This window comes from Cervus elaphus, chromosome 12, assembly GCF_910594005.1.
Source record: "Cervus elaphus chromosome 12, mCerEla1.1, whole genome shotgun sequence".
Classification (NCBI taxonomy): Eukaryota; Metazoa; Chordata; class Mammalia; order Artiodactyla; family Cervidae; genus Cervus; species Cervus elaphus.
Genome location: NC_057826.1, coordinates 83,956,865 through 83,984,072, shown reverse-complemented (window position 1 = coordinate 83,984,072; position 27,208 = coordinate 83,956,865). Strand labels below are relative to the sequence as shown.

Genomic DNA, 27,208 nt, shown 5'->3' with positions numbered 1-27,208 from the left:
GAGTCGGACACAACTTAGCGACAAAACCACCACCACCTCTTGAAAGGTCCTCTCTCCAAATACAGTCACAATCTGAGGTCCTAGTGGTTAGGACTTCACCATGGAATTGGGACACAATTCAGCCCATTAACAGCCACTCTTTACTCAGTAAGTGCACAGAAACAACTAGCCAGGGTTGCCATTTAATTTGTCGACCCCCAGCTAAGGCCAAAACTCAGAGATCTTTAGGGCATGTTCAATGAGCTGAAATCTAGATCTGGGACTCAGAAGACAGGGCTCTCTGGCTCTGCTGTTATCACATCAGGAACTTACTCCACCCCTGGGCATCAGTTGCTCCATAATATAGTCCAGTAAGAGAGAACTGGTTGATCTTAAAGTTTTTTAAATAAACTACGAAGAAGTAATCACTAAACTTAAGCAGTGGTGCTAGAAAAATATATGGACACCATCATCAGCTCCTAGATTTTTATCCTTCCTGCCATGTGCCATTTCTATTAGCCCATTCTGAATATAGAACTCCAAAGTATTGCAAAAAGTATATTCAGATGCAGAATATATCAAAATTGTAGGTTATGGTGAGATATTTTTTCATGACAATTTAAAAAATATCAAGTCTGCATTATTGTAGCTATTATAAATAGTGAACAATATAGGGATAAAATACTGGCTTTCATTTTACCAACTTATTAAGGATGTCAAATCAAAAATGGATGTAAATTTAAGTGTACTAGTGATGAGTTTCAGTGTTTGCTGCTCACTTTCTGGTGGAAAAGATACAGTTACCATCTGGTAAGTATGATTGGTAACTTGTGTGTGGATGCTGCATTTCCTGAATGTTAAGTAGCAGCAACACTGTGTAATTTTGCTAATCCTTTTGCAGGAGTGGGATTTTGTGAAATGACAGGACTGCAAAGTAAACCATCAAGGAGGAGCTGTAGCCAAGAGAACAGCAAAAGAAAAAAGTCCTGTGAAGGATCAGAAATAGAGCAGCCCACAAGCTGATGGTAAGCACACAGTTCAGGTAGGACATTATCAGGCAACCCCACACACATTGCCTCTAAGCCGAGCACCTGGAAGAGCCAGTGCCTTCCTGGGATTTTGCTCTGTTCTCATCAGCACCCGGAAGTAAGAATGACTGCTCCATTTCAGTTTAGAAAATCTAGTAGTGGTAATTTTGGGGGGGACTACTGTGCTTAGTTGCTCAGTTATGTCCGACCAACTCTTTACAACTCCATGGGCTATATAGCCCACCAGGCTCCTCTGTCCGTGGAATTCTCCAGGCAAGAATACTGGAGTGGGTTGCCATTTCCTCCTCCAGAGGATCTTCCCGACCCAGGGATCGAACCTAGGTCTCCTGTGTCTCTTGCATTGCAGGTGGATTCTTTACCCAAAGTCCCTGAGATCCAGTGGGGGTGGAGGGGTCTTTGGCAGAAGTGCATGATCTTAATTTAATGCCTGTTATTCTGCCTTTCCTTTTTTAACACCGGTGAAATGAAATCTCTGCAATTCAATGGAATATAGGGTGGGAGGCCCCAAACTAATTCCCAAATTCCATCAGTGGTGTGGCAAGGTAATCAGGAGAAGATCGCTCATCTCCACTCCTGTGGGCAACAAAAAGAGATACTGCCTCCATCTGGAAACACCCAGCAGAAGGTGTTACCCAGGTAGCTTGTCAGTTGGAGTAAATACTCAGAGCTCTGAGCATCAGGGTACAGCAGACTATGATTCTGGATGGGTGTTTCTAGATCATTTTTGCTCAGGAATAAGGAGAGGGAATAAGTACCACTGTTGTCCCCCAAACTCAACCTCATGTACAGCTCAGCCTAACTTGGGTGGTAGGTGAGAAAACAAAACACTGTTTAAGCAACTCTCTCTAGGTCATGCAACTCTTTTCATGTGTTCCCTGTCTCAGGACAGCTAAGGTAAGAAGATGCTGTGCCTGCCCTGGGCCACAGCCAGAAGTGCTCTCCCTTTGATGGGCTTTGCATAGCCTCCCCCTCCCCAAATCAGAGCCAAGCAATAGTGGGCTCAGGCAAAAGGAATCCATGTGCTCGCCTTTGAATTCCTTTGTTAGTCTCAGGAGGAGGTACTATGTGAACTTCACAAATGAAAAACTAGGAGAAGTCAAACGATTTGCCAGAAGTCACTCAGTAATTTGACAGTGTGGTATGTCTGCCCCCAGATTCCATGTTCCAAACCACCATCCCCAAGCAATAGCCATGATCCACTATGTCCTGACTCCACCCCAGGGGGCTCGACTAGGGATGCAGGTTACAGCCCCAGTGTTGGCCCAAGATGGGGAAGTGAGCCCATTTCATCTGTGGATGCTATCAGAACTGCTGAAATGGATACTTGGCCCCACTAAATGATTAGAAGAGCCCAGAAAAAGGAGGTTTCTTCAGCGATCAGGTCTCATTGATATGTGCCCTGCTTACTCTGCATCCCTGGACTATTTACAGTAGATTTTGGATAACTTAGCATTGCAGCCCTTCCAAGCCTCTCCAACACCCTCCTGCTGTTTACTGTCTTCCATAAAGGACTCTCAAAACTCTATACGCTACAGAGTAAGATCTAAGTAGAGTGTGTTTGTGTGTGCATGTGTGCACACACATATGCAGATACACAGGGAACATCTGAAAGGATTCATAGCAGCCAGTTACCAAGCACTGCCAGCTGCTGTGGAGACAGTGATGAGTAAGAATAGGTCCCTGCCCTCTATAATCAGTGAGGTAATAGATTCAGGAGGCACACGTATTGTATTGTCTGCTATGAAAACAAAATATTTTAAAATATTACAAATTCCAAATCAGAATTCGCATTAATGAAATTCTAAAGAAACTTGCTGCATTAAACTTTTTAGCATCTTTCCATTCATTTAGTTTATCCTTAGGGTGGTGCTAGGGGATGAATGGAGTGGGCATCCCCTTTAATAGCGGAATGCAGGCCTCCCTGCAGCTTCTCATTTACTCCACCCCCCCACCCCCCAAACAAACCAGTTCCCCAGAGTCCTTAGCACTGAATTCTCAGGGAGATGGGTCAGGGTCACAGTGAGCCCCAGACCCATGTGTGTGAGCATGTACATACAAACACACACATGCAGTGCACCTGCCCACCCCCTTGGGAAATTCAGAACTCAGGCCAGGCCTGATGGGCCCAGCAGATCCTGAGAGCAAAAGCTACAGAGAAGTAAGATTAACAGAAAACCCAGAGAAGTCAGGGAAACCACACACAGCTGCTGTCTTTTTAGTGGGAATGAGACTCTCTCCCCACACTGGAACCACCCAGAAGAAATGCCCCAGCTGTCTTGTGGTTCAAAGAATAATTCCAATTCTCAGTTTAGGAAAAGGGCTTGGAGTCTAAAGCCAGGACCCCTGCCTGTTCCCCTAAGCCCCACCTCACAGACCCCTCCCCAAAGTTATCTCCCACCCTTCTCTTACCCCCAGCAAGCTACCCTTGAAATCAGAGACTCTTGGACTAAACTGTGATTCCAGTCAAAATGTGAACTAAATCGTAAGCTGTTAGTTACGTCAGGTATACCTTGGTGTAAATGGAGTGACCGCATCCTTTTTAAGCGTGTTTTGCTGGGGACTTCTCTGGTGGTCCAGTGGTTGGGAATCCACCAGCCAATGCAAGGGACATGAGTTCCGTTCCTGGGACCAGGAAGATTCCATGTGCCTCGGCAACTAATCCTGTGTGCCACAACTACTGAAGCCCACACACCCTAGAATCCATGCTCCACAGCGAGAAAAGCCCACATTTGCTGCAACTAGAGAAAGCCCGCATGCAGCAACAAAGACCCAGCACCAAAAAATAATTTTTTAAAAAAAGAGGGAAACCTTAAATTTTTACTAGATGAACCAAACAAAACACATCTTTAAACTAGATTTAACTCATGGGTGACCTAAAGTATTGGGTTTCCCTGGTGGCTCAGTGGTAAAGAATCCTCCTACCCATACCGGAGACGCTGGTTTAATCCCTGGGTTGGGAAGCTCCCCTGGAGTAGGAAAAGGCAACCCACTCCAGTATTCTTGCCTGGGAAATCCCATGGACAGAGGAGCCTGGTGGGCTACAGTCCATGGGGTCACAAAGAGTTGGACACAAGTTAGCAACTAAACAATAACAACAAACCTAGCATTATCTTAGGATTTCCTAGGTATTTACACCGGCCCTCACCCCCAGTTGATAATAAGATCTACCCATTATCTAACCCCCATTGTTCTTACTGGAGCATTGCTGCTGCTAGTTGCCTCAGTCGTGTCCGACTCTGTGCGACCCCATAGACGGCAGCCCACCAGGCTCCGCCATCCCTGGGATTCTCCAGGCAAGAACACTGGAGTGGGTTGCCATTTCCTTCTCCAATGCACAAAAGTGAAAAGTGAAAATGAAGTCGCTCAGTCATGTACGACTCTTAGTGACCCCATGGACTGCAGCCCACCAGGCCCCTCTGTCCATGGGATTTTCCAGGCAAGAGTACTGGAGTGGGGTGCCATTGCCTTCTCCGACTGGAGCATTAACATTTCTCAATTTTACATGATAAGAGTTAATTCAGTTCTCCTCTGTGCTGCTGACAGTTCTTCCAAGGCTCTGCTCAGCTCCAAGATGGAAATTAAAGCCGCACCTCAGCCATGAAGCATCTCTGACAGCCTGAACTGCATCTCTCTCCCCGCCAGCTCCTGTGGGCGTTCTGAAGGGACCCATGATGAGCTATATTGTAATGTCTGAGCCCTTTGACTCAGCTGTCAACACCCATTCTCTAAACCAGTGGTTCTCACTAGGGCAATGTCTGCCACCTAGGGGACATTTAGCATTGTCTGGAGATATTTTGGGCTTTCCAGGTGGTGTTAGTGGTAAAGAACCTGCCTGCCAATGCAGGAGACAAATGAGATGCCAGTTTGATTCCTGGGTTGGGAAATCCCCTGGAGGAGAGCATAGCAATCCACTCCAGTATTCTTGCCTGGAGAATCCCATGGACAGAGGAACCTGGCGGTAGATATTTTCATGGCCGAAGTTTGGGGGAGGCATCTAGTGGGTGGAGACTAGAAGTGTCGCTGAACATCCTACAACACATGGGATGGCCACCCACAACAAAGAATTATCCAGCCCAGATGTCCATAGTCCTGAGGCTGAGAAAAACTGCCTTCAGCTGACCCTGAATGAGCTGCTTGAGGTCAGGTCCATGTCTTGTTTAATGCTGTGCCTGAGGGTCTATGCCCCAGGGGCTGGCATGCAGGAGGTACTCAAGTACTCAAGGGGGTCTAAAGAGAGAGTCAGTCTCAGCCCAGGAGCACACAGCTGAGTCAGGGAAGGGACCACGTGCACACCGGCTTTCCTCCCCACTGACAGTGCAACTGGGGCGGGACAACCATGACATGGATCGCTGAGAGGGGCTTCATGAGTATGGGGAGAGGGCCTTAGAATTGTTTAGTGGGGCTCTTAAGGTTGCAGGAACAGAAATGCAGGGAGAGAGATGAAACATTCACTGTGGAGATGAGTGCATGGAAACCAAGCCTTGAGAAAAACAGAGCAGCTGCAAGAAGGCTGGGCTGGGACCTGTCACACTGGCAACTTGCGTGAAGAAGATGAAGGTAAAGCCCCATCTCCTACACCCAGGTTCATCCCGACTTTCCTGCTTACCCTTGACCAGGGCCCCTACCACAGCCAAGTTATCCAGTAGCCACAGTGCCTAGGGTACACAGTGCTTTTTAGGAACCCACACAAGCACTTTAATGTTAATTTCTTCTAGTATCAGAGGAAAAATGAATGTAATAATAGAGAATATAAAACAATGAATCCAGTCTGGATTATCTTTGTCTTAATACCAATGCAGGACATTTTTATGGGGAAAGGGCCCTGCCCACACTCTCCAAGTGCCTCTGCACCTACACTGTGACCTCTCAGGTGCAACCTCCGTGGGCCACCTGTCCTAGTCTGTAAATGAAAATTCCACAGAGAACCCACTGGAGACATTTTGCATACAAAGATGCAGCTAGGAAGTACACTGACTTTGATGAATTTTCCTTGGGAAAGGGCTTTCCGGAAAGGACTCTATTAAGTCAATTTAATTCCTTGATCAATTTTCTATAAAGCCCAGTTAAGCCATTTCCAATTTTTTCACTTTTTTCATTTTGAGTTGACTGAAACTATTTTCTTGGGGACTAATTCTTTTTCAAGTAAGTTTCATGTCAGAAATTCAGTTCATAGATCACAATTTTGTCAGTACTAGATTTCACTGATGATAGATTCTGTCATGGCAAGATCTCTTCTGTGACCTTATTTCTACCAAGTCCACTTTCCAGGGTCAAATTTTGTTCTAAATTTGATCAGGAATATTTGATTCTTTCATGTAGAAGATAACAACCTGTCTAATTTAGCCATCTCAGTTTTTCTTTGTATTACATAGAAGACTTATAAGTCTCTAATGATTTCTTAGCTTATGCCACAAGACAGTTGAGACTGCATTTTTGAGATGGAGAGTTAGGGTGGGGCCAGAGGGGAGGCAGAGTAGAGAGAATTAGCAGCACTCCCGAGTTGCTGAGTGCACACAAGATGTCTTGGGGAGGGAAGAGAATTGATGGGAGGATGGAAATATTCTCTGATCTGGCTCATCTTTTTCTACTCTTAAGTTGTAGGTCACCTGAACACCCTTGGATCAACTGGGTATAAGAGGAAGCCTGTGGTATAAAATAATACCATGGCCTAGATCTTCCACTGAGTCAACTGCTGGGACAAGCCAGTCCATAGGAAGGAGGTAAGGAATGAAACCAGTGCACTTGGGCAAGAGTTTCCACCTGGAGAATTGTCTCCATGTCAAGAAGCACTTCCACGTATAATTATGTCCCGTGATTTCTAAACAGCGCTGTGAGGCAGGCTGTGTTGCTACTGATTCATTAATGAGGAATGAAAATAAGTCCAGTAAGGTGGGTCCTCTGGTTCCTCAGGAGTTCTCTGTTATACCTTACAGCCTCTCTGAAGAAGGATCTTCAGGAGGTCTCCTAACCTTTCTGGGGCCTGGAACAAGAGTGCAAATGGAGGCCCACCTATCACATGACTAAATATTTGAAAGTCTTCAATCAGGCGCACAGGTTCTTTAAAGAAAATTGTCTTCAACTCCTACCTTAACAAATATACCTTAATAATGACAAAATTGAAAAATAGTGTTTTTCATGAGACTGAAAACTGGTTGTTTTTTCCTGAACTTTTTATTTTATATTGAAGTATAGTTGATTAACAATGTTGTGTTGGGAAAGCTGGTTTTTATATGGCTGAAAGTTAGTAAAATATCAAAGGTGACTGAGTTTAATCATTACCATGTACATCTGGAGTTTCCCTAGTGGCTCAGTGGTAAAGAACCTGCCTGCAATGCAAAAGATGTAAGAGACGCTGGTTCGATCCCTGGGTTGGGAAGATCCCCTGCAGAAGGAAATGGCAACATACTCCAGTATTCTGCCTGTAGAATTTCATGGACAGGGAGCCTGGCGGGCTACAGTCCAGAGGGTCTCAAAGAGTCAGACACAACTAAAACAACTTAGCACACATGTACACCTGAGTGTTCTGTTGATGGGCTAATAATATTTGAAAGACTGTTGAGGGCAGGAGGAGAAGAGGGCAACAGAGGATGAAATGGGTGGATAACATTGTCGACTCAATGAACGTGAGTTTGAGTAAGCTCTGGGAGATAGTGAAGGACAGGGAGGCCTGGCATGTTGCAGTCCACGGGGTCGCAAAGAGTCAGACACGACTGAGCGACTGAATGACAACTACAATAATTTCTGTGTGGAGACACTTCAATTTTCTGAGACAACAGCTACTGGAATCAGTTGTATATTCCTTAAAGTGGTCCTTAGATTCAGAAGTGATTCATAAATTTTACATGTTCAAACCATGTAATAAGCTTATTCAGTTCAGTTCAGTCGCTCAGTCGTGTCCGACTTTTTGCAGAACCGCAGCACACCAGGCTTCCCTGTCCATCACCAACTCCTGGAACCTACTAAAATTCATGTCCATTGTGTTTGTGGTGCCATCCAACCATCTCATCCTCTGTTGTTCCCTTCTTCTCCCGCCTTCAATCTTTCCCAGCATCAGGGTCTTTTCAAATGAGTCAGTTCTTTGCATCAGGTAGCCAAGTTTCAGCGTCAGCATCAGTCCTTCCAATGAATATTCAGGACTGATTTCCTTTAAGATTGACTGGTTGGATCTCCTTGCAGTCCAAGGGACTCTCAAGAGTCTTCTTCAACACCACAGTTCAAAAGCATCAATTCTTTGACACTCAGCCTTCTTTATAGTCCACCTCTCACATCCATACATGACTACTGGAAAAACCGTAGCTTTGACTAGATGGACCTTTATTAGTAAAGTAATGTCTCTGCTTTTTTAATATGCTGTCTAGGTTGGTCATAGCTTTTCTTCCAAGGAGCAGGCACCTTTTAATTTCATGGCTGCAGTCACCATCTACAGTGATCTTAGAGCCCCCAAAATTAAAGTTTCTCACTGTTTCCATTGTTTCCCCATCTATTTGCCATGAAGTAATGGGACTGGATGCCATGATCTCAGTTTTCTGAATGTTGAGTTGTAAGCCAACTTTTTCACTCATCATTATAACAGGAAATGTTACATAATATTCTAATTTTCCCCTATAAATTTCTCTCATTATAGATTTCAGCATCTCTTCAGGACTCCTTGACTGTCTAATGGTTAAGACTCTGAGCTTCCAATGCAGGGGGTCACAGTTCAATTCCTGGTTGGGAACTAAGATCCCACATGCCATGCAGCATGGTCAAAAAATATGTATATATATTTCAACACCTCCTGAATCAGTATCTAGTTTGGTGCTACCCCAAATGCCAGACCATAAAGTATTTGCTGCTGGTCTGTGATGAGGCAGGGAGGTTGTGATAGACTATGCCTAAGCACACTCTTTAATTCTGCTGGTATTTTTTCATAGACAAGTTTCTGATAAAGGCAGCAGTATGTTAATTTACATTCCTTGATTAGCGTGAAGAATCCATGTAGTATTTCTTAAGTTCTTTTATATTTTTCAACACTGGGACATTATAAAGAAAGCCCCAAATACCAGTATTTTGCTCATTTGTCTAAATCTCGCCGTTGAGATTCTGCCTTAATCCACAATGGCTAGAAAATAGACTCTATAAACTGGACTTTGTGGATGTGAATCTTCTCTTTTTGAGCCATATGAGCGTTTTATTTCTGCTTTCTACTTTCCTTACATTTTATTAGTTTTATTACATATTGTGTATGAAGGTTCTACTTACAAAAACGTTTTTCTCTAAACATTTAAAAATATTTTTAGTCCTTTAAAAATTGACACAGCCAATTTAAATTTATTTGTTTTTAAAAAATAACCTTTCGCTAACATTATTAGTGGCAAGTACATAATTAACAAACTTTTAAAGATACCTTCATATTCTGCCAAAGTCCATGGTTTGCCCTTTATTTGAGGATCATCTGGTGTTTCATTGAATCCTTCAAGTGACACTGCATTTTGTCCAGATTATAAGACAAGTTTAAAAATAGCTTGCTGGCATTCCCACCAAGTCTGTGAGTCAAATAGGTGTTTATCAAGATATTCTGCCTTGGGAAAGATACAGAAAATGTCATATATAATCATTGAATTGTCCAAAGGATGCTATGCCCTGGCATGGTTGAAACCACATCCCGTACAACGAATTGAAACCATGAGCTGTACATAACACAAGGCTTGCCTCGCATTTTGGGTGACAATTCTGGCTCAGACCCCTTTTTTCTTTACAGTCATGTCAGTGGCATCATTGTAGATTTACCCTTGACAGTCTTTAAAAAGCCATGCCTAATTTGAAAGCGGTTTATTCAGTTTGTTGCTTTAATCAAAACCTTTACTCATGGGAACTCCCTGGTTTACACCTTTCTATAAAAGGTGTAAAATCAGTGAAATTCTCCTTAATTTTTACTTTGTTTTTCTGTAGTTCAAAATTCACGTAATAGCAACTTCTCTGGCGGTCCAGTGGTTAAGAATACACTTTGCAATGCAGGGGACGTGGGTTTGATTCCTGGTCGAGGAACTAAGATCCCAAGTGCTGTGGAGCAACTAAGCCCATGCACCACAACTACTGAACTCTCGTACTCTGGAATCCATGAGCCACAGCTAAGCCGTCTGTGTGCCGCAAGGAACGATGCTGCCTGCAGCCCCCAAGACCCACCACGGCCAGATAAATAGTGTAAAAAAACTCACCACCAAGGCTCACCACAGCCAGGTAAATAATATAAAAAACTCACCACCAAGGCCCACCACAGCCAGGTAAATGATATAAAAAACTCACCACCAAGGCCCACCACAGCCAGGTAAATAATATAAAAAACTCACCACCAAGGCCCACCACAGCCAGGTAAATAATATAAAAAACTCACCACCAAGGCCCACCACAGCCAGATAAATAATATTAAGAAAAACTCACAGAAGAAGTGTTAGTCATTCAAATGTGACCTTTTCCCTCATATAGTCTAATAGATCTCAGTAATAATTACTTCAAAAAATTATGTTCAGTTTCATTTTTCATTTCTTACCCTCCAAGTTAATGATTTCATTTTGAATTTGATATCCTAGGTGATTATTTTGTCTTATTTTTTTAAAAAATCCATCTTACCTGTCTATTTTGGCATCAAGATTCTAGTCATTTCTACTAAACCTAGGCTTTATTATTTTGGTCTCTATATATATTAGTGGCTTTCTCCACCCCAAATAAAACATGATGTTTGGCTGAATACAAGCACATAATTTTATTCTTTTAAGAACATCCCTCTACTTTTCTTATTATCTTTATTGAAAACTATCCACAGTTGGCAGCTTATTCATCTCCTTTTTCATTTCTAGTATTCTAAGTGGGTTTGTTTGGGAGGAGGGGTACAGTGAAATCTGCTCACTTGTTTTTGGCAATGATTTACATTTTGAGCAGACTGTCTCTTTCAAGATTTTCTGTTTCTTTGTGCCTTTTTGGGTCTGAGTTCCACTTCCATAATTGCTCTTTCTATCATGATGTCTATTTGCACTCCTTCTCAATGATCCAAAGGATTAAAAAGAAGATGAATTACATCCAGGGTATAAAATTTGAATACGTTTTCCTCATAGAAATGTAAATTAAGTCAGTTGTAAAAATTAACTTTTTAAAAAATGTATGTGAAAAATTTATTTTTTCTAAAATATTAAAACATATCTATTAAACTTTAAAGGCCAAATACAAATGATAAGTAATGGGTATCAAAGCTTAAAATCAAAGTTACTTAAACCTGGAATTTCCAATTTAGTTTTTTGAGATTGTAATTAAATTTTCCTTAATATTTTCTAAAAATAAGACCACTGTGATTCTAGCATTCAGGATCCATCTAGTTGGCAATAAAACCTTTCCTAAAGCTTTGATGCATCATGTTTGTTGAATAACAATACTGCTAACATCTGTTTAGTGTTTATTAGGTGTTCTGACGGCCTTATGAAGGAGGAGGGATCACTCACTTCTTTGAGTGGGATACAGAAACTAAGGGTATATCCGAGCGTCCTCAGGCAGGCAGGGGCAGATTGAAGGTTTATGCTGGGTTTTTCTAAGTCACCACACACTGTGCCCCCTAGGAAAGGCAAACAGGACGGGGCCCCTGAGCTATTTTGGGCAGAACAGTAGCCCCAGACCCGGAGTTTTCTCCTTCTTCACAGTGACGCCACAGCAGCTACTTCTGGTTCGCTCAGTCCTGAGGCCTGGGGTTCTGCAACCCCTAGCCCGAGGCCCCGTGGGGCACAAGGTGGGGACCAGACTGGCAGCTCCACTGCCAGTGGAGCTCATGCATGAACTCCTTATTGCCAAATTCAGACTCAAATTGAAGAAAATAGGAGAAACCGACCATTCAGGTATGACCTAAATCAAATCCCTTAGATTATACAGTGGAAGTAACAAATAGATTCAAGGGGCTAGATCTGATAGACAGAGTGCCTGAAGAACTATGGACGGAGGTTCATGACATTGTACTGGAGGCAGGGATCAAGACCATCCCCAAGGAAAAGAAATGCAAAAAGGCAAAATGGTTGTCTGAGGAGACCTTACAAATATCTGTGACTAGAAGAGAAGTGAAAGGCAAAGAAGAAAAGGAAAGATTTACCCATTTGAATGCAGAGTTCCAAATAATAGCAAGGAGAGATAAGAAAGCATTCCTCACCGATCAATGCAAAGAAATCGAGAAAAACAATAGAATGGGAAAGTCTAGAGATCTCTTCAAGAAACTTAGAGATACCAAGGGAACATTTCATGCAAAGATGGGCACAATAAAGGACAGAAATGGTACAGACCTAACAGAAGCAGAAGATATTAGGAAGAGATGGCAAGAATACACAGAAGAACTGTACAAAAAAGATCGTCATGACCCAGATAATCACAATGGTGTGATCACCAACCTAGAGCCAGACATCCTGGAATGTGAAGTCAAGTGGGCCTTAGGAAGCATCACTACAAACAAAGCTAGTGGAGGTGATGGAATTCCAGTTGAGCTATTTCAAATCTTGAAAGATGATGCTGTGAAAGTGCTGCACTCAATATGCCAGCCAATTGGAAAACTCAGCAGTGGCCACAGGACTGGAAAAGGTCAGTTTTCATTGCAATCTCAAAGAAAGGCAATGCCAAAGAATGCTCAAACGACTGCATTTTCATTAGAGATGCTCTTAATTTATATTAAGTGTGTATATGTATATGCCCAAACCCCTAGTCTGGGATTGAACCAATATAGTCCAATATAGAATTGGACTATAAAGAAAGCTGGATGCCAAATAATTGATGCTTTTGAACCGTGGTGTTGGAGAAGACTCTTGAGAGTTCCTTGGACTGCAAGGAGATCCAACCAGTCCATCCTAGAGGAAATCAGTCCTGAATATTCATTGGAAGAGCTGATGCTGAAACTCCAGTACTTTGGCCACTTGATGAGAAGAACTGACTCATTTGAAAAGACCCTGATGCTGGGAAAGATTAAAGGCAGGAGGAGAAGGGGACGACAGAGGATGAGATGGTTGGATGGCATCACCGACTCAATGGACATGAGTCTGAGTAAACTCTGGGAGTTGGCGATGGACAGGGAGGCCTGGCGTGCTGCAGCCCATGGGGTCACAAAGAGTCGGACACGACTGAGTGACTGAACTGAACTGATGCAGAACTGGGTACCTACTCGGTCAGCACAAGGGCGCCACCTGCAGGGCAGCAAGACCTTTCTCCGGCAAACTGCCTGAATCAGAGCAAGACCCAAACATGAAGAGGCCCAGCTGGATCCTTCAGGGAAGGAAGTCTTGACAGGTGCAATCAGGAAAGACCCACGCTACTCCCCACACCATTAGCTCAGTTATCCATTTTCACTTCTTCCTCTGTTAGAGGGAAAATTCTTCCTGATGGCTAACCTCAATCCCTCAGACTGCAATGGAAGCCCTTTTCACTGCACAAAAACAAAGAATAGAGCAAACTCCAGGCAGTTTTTTGTAGCTGCTTCTCAGGGTTTGCTGAGATATGGCTCACTAGAAATCTATCAAGAATTCTTGTCCCACTTGATTGATGGGAATGTAAACTGGTACAGCCACTATGGAGAACAGTATAGAGATTCCTTAAGAAACTGAAGATAGAACTACCATATGATCCAGCAATCTCACTCCTGGGCATATATCTGGAGAAAACTCTAATTCAAAAAGAGTATGCACTCCAATGTTCATAGCATCACTATTTACAATAACCAAGACATGAAACCAACCTAAGTGTCCACTGACAGAGAAATGGATAAAGAAGATGTGGTACATACATACAATGGAATAGCACTCAGCCATAAAAAGAATGAACTGTTGTAATTTTCAGCAACATGGATGGACCTAGAAAGAATCAACTAAGTGAAGTAAATCAGACAGAGAAAGACAAAGATATGTTATCACTTATGTGTGAGACTTTTAAAAATGATACAAGTGAACTTATTTACAAAACAGAAATAGACTCACAGACATAGAAAACAACCTATGTTACCAAAGGGGATGGAGTGAGGGGAGAGATAAATTAGGAGTTTGGGATTAACATATAGGCACTGCTGCTGCTGCTAAGTCGCTTCAGTCGTGTCTGACTCTGTGCGACCCCATAGATGGCAGCCCTCCAGTCTCTGCCGTCCCTGGGATTCTCCAGACAAGGACACTGGAGTGGGTTGCCATTTCCTTCTCCAATGCATGAAAGTGAAAAGTGAAAGTGAAATCGCTCAGTCGTGTCTGACTCTTAGTGACCCCATGGACTGCAGCCTACCAGGCTCCTCCGTCCATGGGATTCTCCAGGCAAGAGCACTGGAGTGGGCTGCCATTGCCTTCTCCGAACATATAGGCACTACTATATGTAAAATAGGTAAACAGCAAGGACCTACTGTATAGCACAGGGAACAATAACCAATAATGGAAAAGAATCTGAAAAAGAATATATATGTGTGTGTGTGAGACTGAATCACTTTGCTGTATACTTGAAACTAGCACATGTAAATTAACTATATTTCAATTTTAAAATGCATAAAAATGGATTTAAAAAAGAACACCTGTCCCATTCAGGCCAACCCTGTCCCTCCACCCCAAACTGTCACTCAGACCCATCTTCTTGTCTGACAAAGCTCCTCTGTGTGTGTGTGTGTGTGTGTGTGTGTGTGTGTGTGTGTTTAGAATCCTGCTTCCAAGTCACACCTCCACAGCCTCACAACCAGTGAGGTTAGGATTGTTACTGCCATGTTCAGATGATGAAACCCAGGCCCAGGGAGATGATGTAGCTTCTTTTCCAGAGTCAGACAGGCTGGAAACAGAGAACAGATCTGATCGCAAGCCGAGGGCACTTCTTGCCAAGTGCAGTCTCCCCTGGTGTGGGAGTGGGGTGCAAAGGCAGCTTCCTGTGTCCATGCTGTGTATAAATGGGGGTACGTCAGCCCCAGGTTGCACACTCATGTGCTTTGTATGAGTGCATGAGTGATTGAGATGATTTGACATATATTGACAAGATAAAAAGAGAAGAGAGACCTCACATACTCTGTATCATATACAAAGTTAACTACAAAATGAATCATAGCTCTAAATGTAAAATGCAAACCTATAGAACTTTTAGAAGATACAAGAGAAAACATTTGTCACCTTGGGTTAGGTAAAGAGTTCTCAGATATCAAAAGCATAATCTTTAAAAGAAAAAAGAATTGATAAATTGAACTTCAGCAGTATTAAAACCCATTGCTCTTATACAGAGTGAAAAGTCAGAAAGAAAAACACTAATGCAGTATATTAACGCATATATATGGAATTTAGAAAGACGGTAACAATGACCCTATACGTGAGACAGCAAAAGAGACACAGATATAAAGAAGAGACTTTTGAACTCTGTGGGAGAAAGCAAGGGTGGGATGATTTGAGAGAATAGCATTGAAACATGTATATTACCATGTGTGAAACAGATGACCAGTCCAAGTTCGATGCATGAAACAGGGCCCTCAAAGCCAGTATACTGGGACAACCGAGAAGGATGCGATGGGAAGGGAGATGGGAGGGGGGTTCAGGATGGGGAACACATGTACACCCGTGGCTGATTCATGTCAATGTATGGCAAAAACCACAATATGGTAAATTAAAATAATTAAAATTAATTAATTAATTTTAAAAAATGAAGAAAAAAAAAACCCATTGCTCTACAAAAGACACTGAAAATGAAAACAGACTGGGAGGAAATATTTACAAATCACATCTGTGACAAAGGACTTATGCTCAGAATGTATAAAGGACTCAACAATAGGAAAAGAAATAATCCAATCCAAAAATAGGCAAAAGATTTCAACAGACACTTTGCCAGAAAAGAAATAAGGCAAATAAACACATGAAAGATGCTGAGCCTTGTCTGCCTTAAGGTGGTTCCAGTGAAAACCACAGGGCAACAACTTAGAAACTCACCAACAAGGGTATGGTTAGATTACAGAGCACATGTGCCAGGGTATTTTATTCACTCTTCAAAATTATATTTTGAAAACAAACAAACAAAAGTTATATTTTGCTCTTCAAAATAACATGGGAAATACTTATGGGACAACGTATTAAGTAAAAGAACCAGGATTTAAACATACAAACAGTCGATATCCCAATCTGAAGGAAAAGAGTGTGTGTTACAAACGTGTATTTGATAAAGATGGAAATGCATAAAATGTGAAAAGGGCTCATTTCTGAGTATGACAATGATCAGAGATTTCAGTTTTATTTATTTATTTGGTTTAGTTGTGGGACTCGGGATCTTCGTTACTGCAACGTGGGGTCTTTCGTTGTGGCCCACACACTCTCTCTTTGTGGCGTGCCAGCTCTGGAGCACCAGGGCATGTGGGCTTAGATGCTCCGCAGCACGTGAGATCTTAGTACCCTGACCACGGCTCAAACACACGTCACCTGCATTGCAAAGCTGATTCTTTGCGACGGACCACCAAGGAAGAAGTCCCCTGTCCTCCAGGCACTCCTCTTCCACTGTGGATGCTCCTGCTACCCTCTCCTATGATGGGGTCCTCACAGACCCCTCCCACCCCCTTTCCTTCCTGATCTTCATTCTGTCCCCCTGGGGTTTCATTCACCCTGTGGCATCAGCAAGGGCACCCAGGACACCTGCATCACCGTGTCTGGCCTAAACTGCTCTGGTGAGCTCCAAACCCTTGCTCATCCGCCCATCCTAACAGCAGGTGTTTATCACATAGCTCTTACCAACAGCAGCAGCAGAGGTGCCACTTTTACAGATCTGACATTCTAAAGAGAGTTCAGACAATAAACATAGCAACAAACAAATGAACAAATTAACTTCAGAACCTGCAATGTTAACAAGGTACCCAGGACAGCTGAATGCACATTAAAACTTGAGGATGTCTGTTGTACACCAGAGGTCCTCAAAGTGTGTTTCCCTAGCTGGTGGCCTCAGCAGCTCCTGGGAGCTTGTCAGAATGCAAACTCTCACTACACCCCAGAACCGCTGAATCAGAAACTCTGTGGGTAGGGCCCAGGAACTGTGTTTAATAAGCCCTCCAACTTTACTTCCTTACCTCCTCTGCCTCTCTGTACCATCAAAGAAACCTGCATCCAGACCCTGATTAGATGGTACTCTAGGACTCTGAGTGCAAGTGAAAGTCACTCAGTCATACCCGACTTTTTGCCATCATGTAGACTATAGCCCACCAGGCTCCTCTGTCCATGGGATTCTCCAGGCAAGAATACTGGAGTGGGTTGCCTTTCCGTTCTCCAGGGGTTCTTCCCAACCAAAGGATCGAGCCCTGAGAAGGAACCCAGGCCTCCTTCTATGCAGGCAGATTCTTTACTGTCTGACCCATCTAAAATCTGCCATCTTCTCAGATGCCCAACTTTCTGAATAAAGTCACTATTCCTGCCTCAAAACAAAACAAACAAAAACAAGCCCTCCAGAGGATTCTGCACAGCCCCATAAAGGACTCCTAGGGGTAAGGGACCACATCTCATTTAGCTTGGTATCTATATTAGTTTCCTAATGCAGCTATAGGGCTTCCTGGGTGGCTCCATGGTAAAGAATCTACCTGCCAAGCAGGAGAGTTGGGTTTGATCCTTGGGTTGGGAAGATCCCCTGGAGGAGGGCATGGCAACCCACTCCAGTATTCTTGCCTGGAGAATCCCCATGGACGGAGGAGCCTGGTGGGCTACAGTCTACAGGGTTGCAAAGAGCTGGATACAACTGAGAGACTAAACACAGTAACAACAGTGCATCTATAACAAATCTCCACAAACACAAAGGCTTAAAACAAATCAGATTTATTGTCTTACGGTTCTGGAGATCAGAAGTCCAAAAGCAGTCTCCTGGGCTAAGATCAAGGTGTTGGTACAGATGTGTTCTTTCTGGAGCCTCTAAAGAAAAATCAATTTCCTTGCCTTTTCTGGGTTTCAGGGGCTGCTCACATTCCTCGGCTTGTGGCTGCATTCCCTCTGACCTCTAGTTTCACTGTCACACTCTTGCTCTGACCTCTGACCCCTGACCCTCCTGCCTCCTTCTCGTAAGACCCCTTGCGATTACAAGGGACCCATTCTGATAATCTAGGACAATCTTCCCATCTTGAGATCCTTAATCACATCGGCAAAATCCTTTTCACTGTGCAAGGTAACATATCCACAGGATCTGGGATCAGGACGGGAGCATCTTTGAGGTACCATTGTTCAGCCTCCCACACCATCTGTCCCAGAGCAGATGGTCAACAAGGATCTGAAGAAAGAATAAATAAAGCAGCTGACCTGGTCCCAGGATGATGGGACCTCACAGTGATTCGCAGCACCTGGAAATGGACAGGTGCAGTGTATGTTGGGCAGGTGAGGCTCAGATGTGAGGATGGAGCCCAGCCGGCCACCCTCACCAAATGCTGGAGAAAGCAGACCCACAATCCAAGGGAGAGCTGTTAGAGGGAGACTGGGGGCCATCTGGAGAGCTTGGTGTCTGCAGAACATGCTCTCTGGGGTCAGGTCCTGACTCAGTCATTTGCCAAGTGCGTAGCCTTGAGCAAGCCACTTCCCCACTCTGCACCTCTGGTGACTTGATCTGCAATGTGGGCTGGCAAAGCCAGCCTTGCCGGATTATCGGGTTGTCAGGCTGTCATGAGAGAACCAGCGGTAAGGCATGAAGTTCCAGGCCCTGGAGGGGTGAGTGAGGGCAGAGGTGGAGGGTGTGAGATGGGAGCTGCCGCCAGGGCCTGGGCTGCAGGGGCGGGCTGGTGCTGACTGTCTGATTGCCTGGCACTTACCCAGAGGGCCCTGGCCCCAGCCCTGGCAGTCCAGGGTGAGGCTTTAGGTCTTACATGGCCCTTTCTCTCTGTGCAATTTGCTGACTTGATTTAGTCATTCATTACAGGGAATGGAACTCAGAGAGGGGAGGAGATGTGGGGACCCCAGGGGTCTAGGGAGCCTCACTATATGCCCCTGAGGTAGGAGCAGAAAAAATTCAGGATCTGGGTGAGAAGACCTGAGCTCCGTCAGCTTCCCTGAGCCTTTAAGCCTCAGTTTTCCCATCTGTAAGCAGAGATTCAATCCATCCCATTTGGCCCTGGCTGGGGAGGACAGACCAGAAAGGTGGAGGTTAACATGGGCCAGGGCTAGGAGGATGGAGGGAACAGAGCATGCAAGTAAGAAGAGGCTTTGCCTGGTGTCTTCTGACCGGGGGTTTGAAGTGAGCCTGAGAAAGGGCTGTTTGTCATTAGCTAGACTTGGGAATGTTATGATAAACACATCAATGTTCTGTAATTAAGGATACCAGTTTGGGGCTAAATTAAATATTTACACAGCCCTCAATTATCTTCTCCCTCTCTTTAGCAGCTCCCTCCCCATGCTAAAATATTGAGCAGGGGTTTCAGGAGTATTCGCAAACCCAACTGTGGTGCAGAAAGTTACTTGAGAGTGAGGGCGAAGGTGACCACTTTTAGCAGATTCCCAGATTGGCGTGTTAAAAGATGTTGCACTTAAACCTTTAAAAGGCAAACACAACAAGCGATGCAGGCTAGGTCTGACACAGGCTGGACCCAAACGGATCTTTTAGTATTTATTCAGAAACCACAACTTCTGAGGAGGAAGAAACTCCAGTAGGGCAGATGGCAATCTAATGCAGAGTCAGCCTGTATTTCATGGCAGTAACTTGCCCTCTTTGGAGCTCACTGTTCCTACAACAGTTAATAGATCGCTACACCCCTGTTTTCTAATGTAGGAAACTGACTACAGGTACGCCCTATTTCCTGTAAGTGGACCATTTCTCAGAGGCTTGATCCTGTGAAAGCCTCAAGATTGGTTGGCTAATGTGAATAAGTCATATTTTCAGTGTACCTGTAGGGTATACGCTGTGGTGAACCACAGAGCCGACACGTTCCAGGAAAAATGGTACATATATTTCATTTTTGGAAATTGAAATGCACCCTCTGATCCTCAAGGAAGACAGTGTAGCACAGCGGTTGATGGCACAAACTTTGGACCAGTCCTGAGCCCCAGCTGTGAGACCTTGTATAAGTCACTACCTTAACTTTCCAGCCTGTGAAATGGGGACGAAGATAGTCATGGCTCTTAGTGAGCATTAAGTGAGATTCCATGTCTGTAGAGCTCTGGGTACCTAGTCTGTATTAAGAGCTTGGTAAACAGTGGTTATGACTCTCTTGAAATCCTCCTGTCATATTCCCCTCCCCCTTGAGCCTCCCTCCCTCACCAACTCCATCCCTCCCCTCTGGGTCATCACAGAGAACTGAGCTGATCTCCCTGTGCCGTAGAGCAGCTTCCCACTGGCTGTTTACACGTGATAGTACATTTCTTTTATAACCAGACATACACGCTGACTTAGGAAGTTGGGATTATGTTAGTATTATTTATTTCAACCTGTTTGCTTAAAGATAATATTTTATGATCATTATTTCACATCATTAAAAATTCTAAACAAAACAAAAAAAAACACACAAAGAAGTCCTCCTGTCAAAGTGAAGACTTTTTGCTCTGCTAAACGTTTTGTGTAAATCTGGATGTCCAGGCCTTAAGCGGCAGGGTACCTCCCAGGGCTCATCAGCTGTCTGGCGCCGCCCTGCCCAGCCTCAAGCCCCAGGAGAGCACAGGGGAACTTTCCTGCCCCCACCTCTCACCGCTTCTGAGCAGGGTGGGGACAGAGAACACAGCAAGGCTTCTCTGGCCTTTCCTGAGAACAGACTTCAAAAGGTCCACATCCAGACTTTAAGAAAGCCTCAGGCCTGGCGCCAACTGCCCTCCTCCCGCGGGTCAGCACTCTGTCCCAGTTCTATTCCTACAAGTGTCCTTGCCCATCCAGGCGGCTGGGGTGGCTCTAGATAGCACTGGGTCCCCTCCCCTACTCAGGGGGAAGACCAGAAAGTGGAGGCAGGAGGCCCTTGCCCTTGGCTGAGACCCACCTGGGCTCAGCTCTCCTGCTAGCTTTGAACCTAGTCAGGGTGTTCCTGTCTGACCCCACAGTTATTCTTTTTGTTGTGCAGAGCAGGTGAAGCTCGGAGGCTGAGTAACCTGTAAGTCCCTCTTCTCCCGTGGCCCCTTAAAGGGGCACGCTGACAGAGAAGGCTGCCTGCCTGCGTGGGTGTTCGTTCACAGGTGAGGGCTGCGGGGCCTTGCCCTGCCTGTAAAATAGCTCTGCCGCCCCAGCCTGAAGACTGCTGTTTGCCTGAAACTTCAGCTTCTTTCAAATGCAAATATGCCACAGAGGCAGCCCACGTGAGGACCTGTGCTCATTTACACCTGCTTTGAATAAGTGCCTTCAGGAGCCCTTCCTGAGCTCAGGACTAATAATAAGTACTATTATTATGTACTCATATTTTTTGGCACAAACAATATTACAACAGCACTAGAAGTCAGAAAAAGAATCCTCCACAATCCCAAACCTAGTAAGTGGCCGTTTCGGTTTTCTTTTTCCCCCAGTTCCTCTCCAGCCCTCTCCAGGCACACAAAACAACATTTCACAGCCAGTCTCCTGCCCAGTGCAATTTTGCGATCAACACGGCCTTCGCATGTTGCAAGGATCTTCCCAATCAGCTCTGCAGAGGGCTGTGCCGCTTACCAGTGCTCAAGAGCTAGATGCGTAGCTTCCTTCACTTCCTGCTGTTAGATAAAATGCAGAAACTTTGTTTAAAGAGCTTTTTCATTCTTTGAGGATTATTCCCTTTAGGATGCATTCTCAGGTATGGGATTGTGGGGTTAAAGGTGATGTATATTTGTGTGACTCTTGAAAGAGAGCTGAGTCCAGGTTTTGCCCAGAGCCTGCAGACAGCTGGTGCCTGGGAGGCTGAGAGAGAGCAGGAGTGAGGAAGGGGGTCTCTGGGTTCACTGGGCAGTCAACATTTTTTTTTTAATATATATATTTTATTGAAGTATAGTTGATTTACAATGTTTCAGGTGCACCGTAAAGTGATTCAGTTATACATACACACATATGTTATTTTAAAAATTATTTTCCATTATAGGTTATTACAACATATTGACTATCGTTCCCTGTGCTATACAGTAAACTTTTGTTGCTTATTGCGTGTCTATTTTTTAAAATTAGAAATCTAGCATTCTATTCATACTAAGTCAAACATGTGGAATCAAAATGTCATAAATTTTTTCATTAGGCAAAAATTCATGTTTTGAAAATATATATATTATACATACTATCTATATATATGTATACAAAAGCTTTTCTACTATGCTTGATCAAGGCTTGAGAACGAACATCAAAAAGAAAAGAGATGGAAAAGTTGGAAAACATAAACTAAATGAAATGGGAGCACCGAATATGAAAAAGAAAAAGTGAAACAAACTAGTTAAAAATAAGAAACCATCATATTGTCCAGTTGTTTTTAAACATGGCTGCTCATTAGAAACATATCTGGAGCTTTGGAGGAAAAAAAGCAATACCTAGACATTTGTACTTTTCAAAAACATTCCAAGATAATTCTGATATACACCTGGATTTTTAAAAATGACTACAGGTTTGTTTGTTTGTTTGTTTATTAAATGGTGGTTTTGGTGATATAGAATTCTATTACTTTTCTGCTGACCATTCCTGATACAGTGGTAATTAAGAGTAATAATTCCATAATCACAATAGTAAAAAATGTTTATCAGCTTTACAATCAATAATCAGACAAAACATTAAAGATAATTATAATTGCAAGCCATAATGGGAATATGATTAATGTAACAATATAAAATAATTACATACAATTTGGAGGATCAAGCAGAATGATGTGGTAAGTGGAAGTGCATACATGCACATATTTTCATCTGCCCAGCCAGTCTACATCTTTTGGTTTGTGCATTTAACCCATTTATATTTAAGGTAATTATTGATATGTATGGGCTTCCCTGGTGGTTCAGATGGTAAAGAATCCGCCTGCAACCTGTGGGAAACCTAGGTTCGATCCCTAGGTTGGGAAGATCCCCTGGAGGAGGGCATGGCAACCCACTCCAGTATTCTGGCCTAGAGAATTCCATGAACAGAGGAGCCTGGTGGGCTACAGTCCATGGGGTTGCAAAGAATTGGACACTACTGAGCGACTTAAACTTTCACCTTTCATTGATATGTGTGATCCTATTACCATTTTCTTAATTATTGTGGGTTTGTTTTCTGAGATCTTTTCCTTCTCTTGTGTTTCGTACCTAGAGAATTTCCTTTAGCATTTGGCGTGGAGCTGCTTTGGTGGTGCTGAATCCTCTTAACATTTGCTTGCCTTGGAAAGCTTTTGATTTTTCCATCAAATCTGAATAAGATTCTCGCTGGGTAGAGTATTCTTGGTTGTGGGTTCTTCCCTTTCATCACTTTAATTAAATACATCGTGTCATTCCCTTCTGGTTTGTGGAGTTTCTATTGAGAAATCAACTGATAACCTGATGGGAGTTCCCTTGTATATTATTTGTCATTTTTCCCTTGTTGGTTTTAATATTTTATCTTTGTCTTTAGTTTCTGTCAGTTGGATTACTGAGTCTCCGTGTGTTCCTCTTTGGGTTTATCCTGCCTAGGACTCTGTGTTTCCTGGACTTGACTATTTCCTTTCCCATGTTAGAGAACTTTTTAGTTATTACCTCTTCAAATATTTTCTCAGGTCCTTTTTCTCTCTCTCTTCTCTTTCTGGGACCCCTATAGTGCAAATGTTAGCATGTTTAATGTTGTCCCAGAGGTCTCTTAGGCTGTCTTTTCTTTTTTTTTTTTTTTCATTCTTTTTTCTGTATTCTGTTCTGCAGTGGTGATTTCCACCATTCTGTCCTCCAGGTTATTTATCCATGCTTCTGCCTCAGTTATTCTGCTATTGATTCCTTCTAGTATATTATTTATCTCTGTCTGGCCAGGGTTCAGAACCACTGGACCACATGTTACATTTTCTTATTAGGGCATTTTTGGATGCAGTCACAGAGGACTTCTGAGGCTAGGTGAGGAAACCAGAGGTAACTTGGTGCCCACAGGGGGAGAGTGGGCTAAACCCTTTTCATAATCCCTGACTGCCCACCCCCAAGTCACCCCAAATAAAGCCCCACTCAACAAAAACAGTGCACTTCTTTGCTAACAAAGCTTGAAGACCAGTTCTCTAGCTCTCCCCTGGCAAGCAGGGGGCTCCCTCAAGCCCTGTGTGTAGAATAATTGAGGCCTTCAGCTACTGTAAAGACACTGCCTGGGCCTGGGAAGCTGACATCCGAAGCAGAGGCAGCTTCTGAACACCACGAGTCTGCTGACCCCTCTCACAACATCTCTGTTTCAATCTGAGCATCTTTACTTAGGTCAAATGACCTTGAAGGCCTTTCTGGATTCTCTGGATCTCGATGTAGACCAGTCCTGAGGAGCCCACTTGGCACAGGGCAGGCCTATGGCTTCCTTCAGGTCCTTGGGATGACAGACTCATCAGTTTTCATTCCAGTCCCGAAGAAGGGCAATGCCAAAGAATGTTCAAACTACCACACAATTGCAGTCATATGCTAGCAAGGTAATGCTCAAAGTCCTTCAAGCTAGGCCTCAACAGTATATGAACTGAGAACTTTCAGATCTACAAGCTAGATTTAGAAAAGGCAGAAGAACCAGAGATCAAATTGCTAACATCCGTTGGATCACAGAAAAAGCAAGAGAATCCCAGAACAACATTTCCTTCTGTTTCATTGACTACACTAAAGCCTTTAACTGTGTGGATCACAAAAAAACTGTGGAAAATTCTTAAAGAGATGGGAATACCAGACCAGCTTACCTGCCTCCTGAGAAACCTGAATGCAAGTCAAGAAGTAGCAGTTAGAACTAGACATGGAACAATGGACTGGTTCCAAATTGGAAAAGGAGTATGTCAAAGCTGTATATTGTCACCCTGTTTATTTAACTTCTATGCTGAGTACATGATGTGAAATGCCAGACTTGATGAAGCAGAAGTCAAATCAAGATTGCTGGGAGAGATATTGATAATCTCAGATATGCAGATAATACCACCCTTATGGCAGAAAGCGAAAAAGAACTAAAGAGCCTCTTGATAAAGGTGAAAGAGGAGAGTGAAAAAGCTGGCTTAAAACTCAACAGGAAACAATGGAAGCAGTGACAGACTTTATTTTCTTGGGCTCCAAAATCACTGCAGATGGTGACTGTAACCATGAAATTAAAAAACACTTGCTCCTTGAAAGAATAGCTATGACAAACCTCGACAGCGTATTAAAAAGCAGAGACATTACTTTGCCAACAAAGGCCTGTCTAGTCAAAGCAATGGTTTTTCCAGTAGTCGTGTATGGATTTAGAGTTGGACCATAAAGAAGGCTGAGCACCGAAGAATTGATGCTTTTGAACTGTGGTGTTGGAGAAGACGCTTGAGAGTCCCTTGGACTGTAAGGAGATCAAAGCAGTTAATCCTAAAGGAAATCAACCCTGAATATTCTCTGGAAGGACTGAAGCTAAAGCTGTAGTTCCAATACTTTGGTCACCTGATGCAAACAACTGACTCATTGGAAAAGACCCTGATGCTGGGAAAGATTGAGGGCAAGAGGAGAAGTAGATGGCAGAGGATGAGATGGTTGGATGGCATCACTGACTCAGTGGACATGAGTTTGAGGAAACTCTTGGAGATGGTGGTGGACAGGGAAGCCTGGCATGCTGCAGTCCACAGGGTCACAAAAAGTTGGACATGACTGAGTGACTGAACAGCAGCATGTCTCTCCCTAGGGAGGCTCTCTGACCTAGCCTTGACCAAGGTGAGTCCCAGACAAGGTGGGTCCTCTTCCTCCCCTCTCAGCATCTTACCTGCTTCACACATACTCTTCATGGTTCAGCCTTTCATGTTCCACTCTCCTCAATCCTGCTCTGAAGACAGGATCCACACCTGCAGAGAGACGGGGCCCCCCACCCCAGGGGGGTCTGCCTGGGCGTCTGAGCTCTCTGCTTAGAATGCCAAGTTTTGTTGCTTCCTGGCAATGGGCTGTCAGCTCCTGGGTATCAGAAGAGGAGCTGGGGCACAGGGGTGGGTGAGCACAGGTCCCCCGTGATGAAAAGGTGTTAGAGGAAGCAGCTCAGAGGGTGCTGTTGAAACACCACAGTCAGACTAAGAAGTGGTGGAGAGGACGTGAAAAGGAAGTGAGCCCCCCAACTGCATACTCCCAGCAAGATCCCCATGTGGCTTTAGTCCCGTTTCTCCTTGTAACACAACTAGACCGGAGAAGATGCTGTAGGAGCAGGTGAGATGAGGGAGAAATTGAAGGAAGAAGGAAAAGAGACTGATCTCAAGGGGCCGCCAGGTGCCAGCAGTGGGAGGGAAGATACAATTCAAGCGGGTTGAATTGCGTCCCCTAAAAAGATGAGTCCGCATCCTGACCTCCAGTCACTGGGACTGGGACTTTATTTGGAAAGGGGTCTTTGTATATGTAATTAGGGATCTCTCAAGATGAGGTCATCCTGAATACAATGGCTGGTGTCCTTACACTAGGGGGAGAGGATGCAGTGACAAAGAGGGCCACGGGAAGAGGCAGGCAGAGGCTGGAGCGATGCCGCCACAAGCCAGGAACGCTGAGAGCCACCAGAAGCTGGAAGGGATGTGGACACAAGCTCCCATGGAAGCTTCAGAGGAAGCGTGGTCCTGCTGACGCCTGAATTCAGGGCTTCCAGCCTCCAGGGCTGTGGGGTAATCAGCTTGTGTTCTTGTGTGGTTGGTTGTTACAGCAGCCCTGGGAGACTAATACTGGCGCTGCACACTTGTGTGAGCGCAGTGACCGAAAGGAAAGCTCTTTCAGAAGTTCCCATCAACCACATGCTCTCCCTGAGCGGCCGTTTCTGCCTCTGTAAAAGGAGGCGAGTGCTTCCAGCCCTGATGAGATGATGGCTGGCAAAGGGCCTTGTCAGCAGGGCAGTTCTGATGGGGTGGGGGAGGCGCTGTTACGGATCCCCAGGGTGAGTCCTGGCACCTCTCCCGGCCTCAGTTTTCTCAAAGTGGAGCTGGAAGCCCTGCCCTCATGATGCCATTGCAGGAGAGATGAGAGGCGGGAGGGCTCTGATGGGTTAAGTTAGGGCTGCGTGCAAGAGAGCTGAGAATGCACAGCGCCCTGAGGACTGCTGTTAAGTGGAGGTGAGAGTTTCTTTTGCACTGTTTTTTTTTTAATGGTTTTATTTATTTTTAAATGGAGTATAATTGCTTTACAATATGGCGTCCATTTCTGCTGTACAACATGAATCAGCTACATGTA

General features: G+C 44.1%; 1 long non-coding RNA gene across 2 annotated transcripts; it reads left to right on the top strand.

Moving 5' to 3' along the window:
- The first annotated feature begins 57 nt into the window (after positions 1-57).
- On the top strand, positions 58-26,661 carry LOC122704792. Of its 2 annotated transcripts, none has more exons than XR_006343933.1 (5): positions 58-789; positions 881-1,004; positions 4,572-5,585; positions 6,624-6,748; positions 26,455-26,661. It is a non-coding gene; the product is annotated as an uncharacterized LOC122704792 (long non-coding RNA). The 2 variants fall into 2 exon arrangements; XR_006343932.1 differs by lacking the exon at positions 26,455-26,661 and adding an exon at positions 6,962-7,147.
- The last annotated feature ends 547 nt before the right edge of the window (positions 26,662-27,208 follow it).